Source organism: Balaenoptera ricei, chromosome 2, assembly GCF_028023285.1.
Source record: "Balaenoptera ricei isolate mBalRic1 chromosome 2, mBalRic1.hap2, whole genome shotgun sequence".
NCBI classification, from domain to species: domain Eukaryota; kingdom Metazoa; phylum Chordata; class Mammalia; order Artiodactyla; family Balaenopteridae; genus Balaenoptera; species Balaenoptera ricei.
Window position 1 is genome coordinate 7,653,363 of NC_082640.1, and position 7,941 is coordinate 7,661,303.

A 7,941-nucleotide genomic window follows, 5' to 3' on the forward strand; every position below is an offset into this window, starting at 1 on the left:
GACTAGAAATGTCACTTGTGATGTATTCCAGGCACGACATCTGGACAATCTGGTCATGATGCAGAAAATAGCTTCTTTTCTTTTTCTTCTTCTTTCTTTTATTGATTTCAGTTCTTGCTGAACACATACTTGCAATGAAGTAGATGATGATGATGAAGAAATTTCAAATTCAGTAATACTAAAATAAGTAGTGTAGTTTTTTACTGGAGTATTTATAATTACCTTGGAAAATGCCATCTAGATGCATTTGCTGGTTTTTTTATGTTAGTGTATAGTTAAATATGCAGCTTTGCTAAAGCTATTTACCCCATAATAGGACTTCGATTAAGATAATATGGAAAGAAACAAATCATGAGTTTATAACTTAGCTTCTGCCTATGATCGGTAATGATAATGAGATGTAATGGTCATAAAGATAAACATTAGTTGAATGAACCTCATAATAATGAAAGCTAAATCTTAATACTCTCAGCTTCTATTTTCCGATGGCTTTAATTTGGTGTTTTATATGATAAGGGGTTAGAAGAGGGCTCCAGATGTGTTTGCTGCTCAAAGAGGGTCATGTTCTTGTAATTTAATGAAAATCAGGGAGCAGAATTAAGAAAATAAAAATGGTAACAAAAAGAATATGCACAGTGAGGGGGGGAAGTTGGCACCCTGCTCTGATTTACATGGAGGAGAGACAATTAGCAATTAACCAGCTCTAGCATCTCCCTCTACAGCCCTCCCAAGTGTCTACCCTCACCAGTAACAGACATTGCTTTAGTTTCAGGCCTCTTCTGATTCTCTCCCCTTGCAGATCTTTGCATGACTGGCTCCTTCTCTTCAAGTAGCTCTCAGCTGAAATGTACAGTCCCAGATGCTACATTGTCATTCCTTGAAATCACTCTTCATCCCATTGCCGGTTTTTATTTTTTTTTCCATAACACTTATTAGGATCCCAAATCATCTTTCTGTTGATTGGTTTCTTTACTTATTGTCCTCTCAAGAGATTGTGGCGTAGGAGTTGGGTCTGGAAGGATAGATATGAAATCCACTTGTGAAAAGAGACACATTAGCTGGTGTGTTTGTAAAGTGAAAACCAAATACGGTAAGTTGAATCCAATGTGATATCTATTTGGAGTTCTGCCCATTTTTTGGCTGATGACCTGATCCTTTGGCATCTGTCACCTTATCCTGAGGTCTATAATTTATATTTGCAGGGGCCACCCAGGGGACAATGACGGGTTAATTGGGAGTGTATTGAAATTTTACCAACATCGTTACCTGTCCTTTGAGCTCTAATAATTCAGCATCTATGTACGTTTGAGGTTTTGTTTAATGTGACCTGCTGGTAATAGACAGAACCCTAATGCCTACTCAGAATCAGGTAGCATCCCCCCTTGACTTTATGGGTAATGTAGCTGAGCAGATAGAGTAGCCCATTTGTAACAAGTCCCTTTTAATGTGATACAGCATGGGTTGCTGTCAGCTGGTGCTCCGTTTCAGCAAGACCAGCGCCGGGAAGTTTCATTAGATGGATGAGGCTTACCTTTACCTCCAGCCTGCCCTGCTGGTGCCCTGCACCTGCTCAGTGGGGTTCCTCCTCACCACCTCATCCCCCAGTTTCTCTACCTTCAGAAGGACCTGCAGTCAGGTTCATACACTTCGGTGCACGTTAATTCACATCATTGTGTTGCTTCTTGTTCAACCTGTTGGTATTTTAAGCCACAAATCTACCTGTGGAATGAAAAAAATGTGGTGGCTGTTAAAGGGATTTTAAACACCAGCAAACAATTAAAGAAGAGGGGCATTTCTGGCTACAACCGCAATGCCTGGTTAGACAGTTTCTCAACCTGAGCATTGGATGGCCCTGAGTTATGGGGCCACGCAACGAAGATTCCATCAGACTGTGTGTTCCTTCGGAGCAGGGATTATGTCTGTTTACAAGTGAGGCTAGATCCTTTATTGAAAGGCGCCATTTTAAAGAATTATTATATCCTTCTGATACAACATTCAAGGCAAAAGTAAAGAAGAGGATGGGAAGCTAAACTGGGGTTAAGCTTATCACTCTGCACAGAGGCAAGGAAGAATGAAGTAATGGACCCATGAAAAATGGTGATGAGATGGAGGTATTATGGTGAAGAGGTTTCCATATACTTAGGAGATCCTTTGATGCGGCCATGATGTTCCTCATATAATAGAGAAAAAAAAATAGAGATGCTTTACTGATAGTGACAAGGAGGAGGCTATAATTCCAACTCTACGTCAGCAAGAAGGCACAGTTAGAAGCCTGACAATGTGACCCAATAAGCCAGCTATTGCCAGGTGCTGAGGACAGGGTAAGAACTAGTCTACACGTTCTCACCTGGGTGTATGCCTTGTTTCTAAGCAGCTACTGTATCAGAGTTGTCAGATTTTTGGTCTGCGTGGCTCAGGCCCCCCTCTCTCTCAGGTCCTTCTTTCCCTGGATTATTGCTCTTTCCATTTTGCTTCTCCATGGAATGTGCTCCTTTCCCAGAGCCGCCTGTGATTGCTCTGACTTTTTATCGTAGGGGAGAAATTATATGATCAGCCTTCATTTAATCTCTTTTTATTCCACTGAAAAGCCCTTGGATCAAGGCAAGAATCACACATACGTACAACAGCTTATAAAAGGCATCGATATTGAATAAGATTAAAACTGAACATTACTTTTCTTAGTACAGAGACTCAGGTTTATAGCTGACAGAAAAAAACAACAGATCTTGCTTAGGCTAATCTTATTTGTAGCCAAAGGAATAGATATTACGTAGTACCAGTTTTCTAGAAAGAGGGAGATGAGCAACTTTTCAGAGGTGGCCCATCATATCTTAATTTATTCATTCATTCATTCCCTTGTGGGCAATGAGACCAATCAATGGGACAGCTATGCTTTCTTGAGAGAATATTTTTTAAAAATTAATTGCATCCTTTCTGATGGCTATGTTCCCCCCCCCCCCAAAAAAGTAATATGTGTTTAAAAAATGTTGGCTCTATCTTGCCACGTCTCTTGCGATGCATTCCTTTAGAAGCAAGCCAAGTACTCTTGAATGCTGAAACAATTTTAAATGTGTTTAAAATCCAGGAAGACTTTGTGGAATCCTTATTATCTTTTAGTTTGCTTTCACCCTGTGCTGTTAGGGCCCCAAGATTGCAACACTTCGTTCATAAGAGGCGAGAAACCGTTTTATGACTGTCAAAGAATTTCATCTGAATGTTCTCCTTTTGCTAAAGGTCACCGAGGGCCGAGTGGGCCCAGCACATTTTCAGAGGTGGCTGTCTGTGTCACCTGCACTTAGTCAAATTTTCATTTCCTGTGGTTTGTAGGTTATTCAAGTGTAAAGTAACGAACCCCAAACGGTTAAAGTTCTTTAACTAAAAATGGATGTGAGGAGGGAAAAATATATGTATTTTTGTAACCCTGCTGGGGAAGTGAGACCAGGGTTCCACTCTGCAGCTTCTTAAGCGACGTGATGTTACTGTGTGTGTGAGGCTGGGCCCCCGAGGAGACTCAGAAGTCAGGCTTTCCGGCTGAGAGCCCTGGGAGGTGACGAAAATGAGACCGAGTCTCTGATAATTCAGACAAAATGTCTGCTTTTACTTTCACGTCATAGTAGAACAGTCCAAATGAGGCTACTGCCCCAGCCAACTGTATTGCAGTCAAACTCCATTCTGATGGCGCCAAAAAGTTATCTTCCTTACTGATCTTTCTGAGGCTCCAGCCAATGAATAGAAAATTGTTCAGGTAGGGAAGTTAGAAAACAGGAGGGTGGTGCACCTCCTTTATCCTGAATTTCCTTTCTTTCCATTCTCTGAAACTTGGAACAGATCATCTGAGGATTCCTGGGAGGTCTTTTGTTAGAGAAAATGCTACTGGGGGTTGTAGATGACTTTCAGCAAAGTCCTGATCATTAAACTCCTTTATGGGACTTTGCTACCGTACTTTTATCTTAGTCTAAGGAATCCCGCTATAACTGTGTCTACTTCAAATAATAGTGATTAGATGTTCACTATCACATACATTCTTCTGAAGCAATGGTGGCAGCAACCTGCTTGCTGCTGGAGGCCCAACAAAGGAACCAAGTCCTCTGAGGGTGACACATTCCCTATTCTGAGAACTAAAACACCACTGGACAGGAGGCCACGGGCTCTAACGTATATTCGCAGAGAGGAAGATGTTTCTAGAATTTACTTACAGATTCTGCATTATCAGGGTCAGTAGGAAAAAGTCTTTTTTTTTTTTGCCTGGATTTTCTTCACCTGTGAAGTCAGTTGGACTTGCCCTAGAATCCGAGGAGATGTTTCTCTGGTGACTGGGATGGGAGGATGGGGCCGGGGGTATTGTTTGCCTCTGGTAGGAGAGGATGGCCAGCCAGGGAAGGCTTCATGTCTGCGGTGATGGGAGACTTCCTGGCCTGCCTATTAAAATATGTCAGTCGGCTCCCAGCTCACTACCTTTCGCATGGAGAAGGTGTCAGATGGAGGAAATCGGGTTTCCAAGTTCTCAGCGCTCTCCTGGGCAAAAGTCTCTTAAGTGATAGTACCACCCACGGCTCTGAAACCACAGCATCCGTCCTCCTCAGCTTCACCCAGAGAGCGCTCTTGGCTTTTTCTCCTCTCCCCATGGGCAGAGAGCTAATCGTTTCCAGATCTTTTATTTAGGAAATTCAACAGACTGCTTATTGTATGTAAATGGGAAAATACAAGTTTAAAGAAAATGAGGGTTTGCTTTAGTCCTCTGTGTTCAAGGTACACCTGATGCGTTGTTGATTGATGGGCACCTGTGCCTTGAGGAGAAGCAGAAATGCACCTGCACAGCTGATGGTTGGTTTTGACACTGTGCGCATGTGCGCGGTGAGACACCTCGCCAGCTTTGTCTTGTACTACTCTCCATCGGATCCTATGTCCCCTTAGCACAGTGGACATGCAGGCAGAGAGCTTTCTAGAAGTTCATCCGGGTCATAACGTCAATCTGTTACCAGGAATGAAATCTTCAGTGCGGTAATACTTGGAGCAGAATTGCCTAGTGTGTGTGTGTGTGTGTGTGTGTGTGTGTGTGTGTGTCACAAGATGTGTTTCTACCCTATTTCACTTTCTTTATTTTGTTGTTTGGTTAAAATCTGTCATTGGGTCTTCGTAAGAACCCCTTAGAGGACAAAGAATTGGGAAGGTGACATTAATATACAAAAGCAGCAATGATTAAAGTAGCACGTGCATTAAATAAATCAAACTGTACAGCGATGATCTTTAAAGGTTTCCATCCTGGGGGAATCTCTCTACCCCCTTCCCACTTCTCACTTCCTTTCCCCGCACATGAATAAGAAGATGGCACTTGTGTTGCATGCAACGTATTTGGATGCCCACCCAGCTCTCTCCTGGGAGTGTACCTTCCCTCCTGTTCTCAGGATATGCAGAGTGGAAAAATCACCATCTAGAAATTCCAGCTGATTGTTGTCACAAAGGCTCTGAGGAGAGAAAACGTGAAGTTTTTACATCTCACAGATTGTTGTTGTCGTTGTTTTTGTTGCTGTTTACCCATGTTTCTCTGCAAACATTTCAGTGAAGTGGCACTTTTGGCCCTGGGGGCCCTGAAGTCAGCTGCTTTATTTCCTTGCTCTCCCTACGCTCCAGTTCAACTTGGCTTCATGGCAGCCGTACTTTGCTACACGCTTCAGTGATTCCTGGTGGATCGGCCACTGTTCCCGAATTTGTATACTGAAGGGGGCACAGGGTCAAGCAACATGGTTGAAAAGACAGTAAGGGACTTGTCCTACAGCTGCTTTTGTGCAGCACTTTATGTAATACTGGGAAAATGTGATTGTCCGTATCAAATACCGGGGAGGCGGGATGGATGAAGTTGGGGGTGCGCCCTGTCTCCCACCTTCCACTTCAGCGCGCACCTGCCCCACTTCCGGCACCTGCAGGTCTCTGCCTGAGGCTTTCTCTTCCAGAACCTGCTCTAAGACCCCTCAGGAGTAGCCCTCGAGTAATCACTGATGGGTCTTGATGAACCGATACCTCTGCTCTCTGGCCCCTTGGGGAGCACAGCTGGGGAGCACGGACCACGCCGGCTCCCAGGGTTGCCCCACGGAGTCAAGCCCCAGTCACCCCCGGAAGTAGCTGGCTGGATAAAGCCCCGTGCCAGCTGCCCCCCTCCCATCTCTGCACCCCGCTCTCCTCCTGGTGTGTCCTCCACCTCCCGCGTAAACCGGGGGAATCCGAACTAAGAGAGGGTCCCTTGACAGTCCCTGCACTGAACTCATCATAACATATTTAAAAGCATCCATGAGCCTGGTTGAAATCTCAAAAAAGAAAACCTTTCAAAAAAAAATTTTTTTTAATACTTAAATGCAAAATAGCTGCTTTGATTACTACCTTATTAACTGGTCAAAATGGTGGCATAGCCAAGCTTCTTAAAATTCTCTTTTTCTTACTGCAGCCCTCCATCCTTCCCTGTCCACTGGGGAATGGTTAAGGATTAGTAAGAAGGAATGAGAATTTTCCATCTTGAAGTTGACTGTCACCAAGCATATTTGCTTAGGTACTGCCATAGTTTGATTCATTTTGAACATGCTTGATTTGAGTCTCAGAGTGGATTTGAATCATTTATTTCTGAGCCCCAAACAGGGGCCCTCACGTTCAGCTTAGTTACTGATTGGATCCATGTGAACAAGTATAATCATCTACCTTGTTTTGAACCTGGTTAAAAACAAACAGCTTAGGAAAGAACACCTCTCGTTCCTTCTCCTTCATCACGGAGAGATGATGGGAGAAGGACACAATCAAACATGAAAGTAAAATGTTAATGAACAACTTTCTCAAACAAATTATAGCCGAGAGCTGATATTCAGTCTACGAGCTACACAGATATTCAGAAACAGTGAGTAATTCCAAACTCCTGCAAGTTGATTTTAACTGCTTATGGCTGATGTTACAAACAGGGCCAACTCAGCTTATAGATGTGTTTTGTTTTGGCCCACAGTCTTTAAAAATATTTTTTCAATCGGTTGTCAATGTTTAAAAAGTGGAAAATTTCATGTAAAAATCTAGGTTCTGATTTCTCTCGAGAAATTTGGCCAGAAACTGGCCAAACCAGGCCTGCATCCTTAAGTGATAAAAAACCATCAGCTGGGGTTGCATCCTCTAGATGTTCCCTCCCCATCCTGCCTGTGGTTTGAGGAGCAGGTAAGATGATGCAGGGGCTGTTGCTATGGAAACAGGAGGGCAAGCTGACGAGCACCTACCTCGGCCAGTGATCTTTACGCAGTTCTCTGAAGTTCCCCGCAGTGATGGTTTCTTCTTTGTAAGAGGCTAACACTATACTCTTCAGAGACTTCTCATGATTTCAGGAATGGAGGATTACAAACATTTGGCAGCTATGCAGGGTACCACCAGGAGAAGGAACCACGTAATGGATGGGTGCGGCTGAGCCGCTAGAAGTGTGTTCCAGCTCACACCTTGATGACACGTGACGCTGGAGGACTCGGGGTCACCTAAGGGGCCACAGTCTTCTCCTCCGGGTCACCCTTTCGTGGGAACTGAGGAGCCACAATGTTCTCACTGAGAGGGTTGCAGCCAAAGACTTCTGTTTCTGCCTCTGCTCAGCAAGCCTGCTGTAAGAGCCCCTTTGTGAGCATTTGCCCATCTGGCTGTGTGCCTGGCACCTTGTACATGGATTTTTGATCAAGCATGACTCCTGTGTGTATGGTAATCATGGAAATTTTCAGCTTTCCTATCCAAGGAGAAGTTGACAAAAGGGACAAATTGCCCTTGGCTTTTTTCAAGCTATAGAAGCAGAACAGATCAAGGACTCAAAAAATTCAGGGTTTCGCAAAGACCCAGTTCTAGTATCCGGCCGTCACTGTGAACGCTGGGGCATCTGTGCATTTGGTCACATAGTTCATCTGTCTGTGTGTTCAGCAAGGGTGTACGGAACCTGCT

General features: G+C 43.9%; 1 long non-coding RNA gene across 3 annotated transcripts; it reads right to left on the bottom strand.

Annotated features, from left to right (window-relative positions):
• Positions 1 to 248: 248 nt before the first annotated feature.
• LOC132357067 (uncharacterized) lies at positions 249 to 7,624 on the bottom strand. Of its 3 annotated transcripts, XR_009500160.1 has the most exons (5): positions 7,245 to 7,624; positions 5,365 to 5,465; positions 2,348 to 2,521; positions 1,532 to 1,719; positions 249 to 1,012 (listed from the first exon to the last, which is right to left on the bottom strand). It is a non-coding gene; the product is annotated as an uncharacterized LOC132357067 (long non-coding RNA). The 3 variants fall into 3 exon arrangements; XR_009500161.1 differs by having other exon boundaries at positions 249 to 1,719; positions 5,388 to 5,465; XR_009500159.1 differs by having other exon boundaries at positions 249 to 1,719.
• Between the last annotated feature and the right edge of the window lie 317 nt (positions 7,625 to 7,941).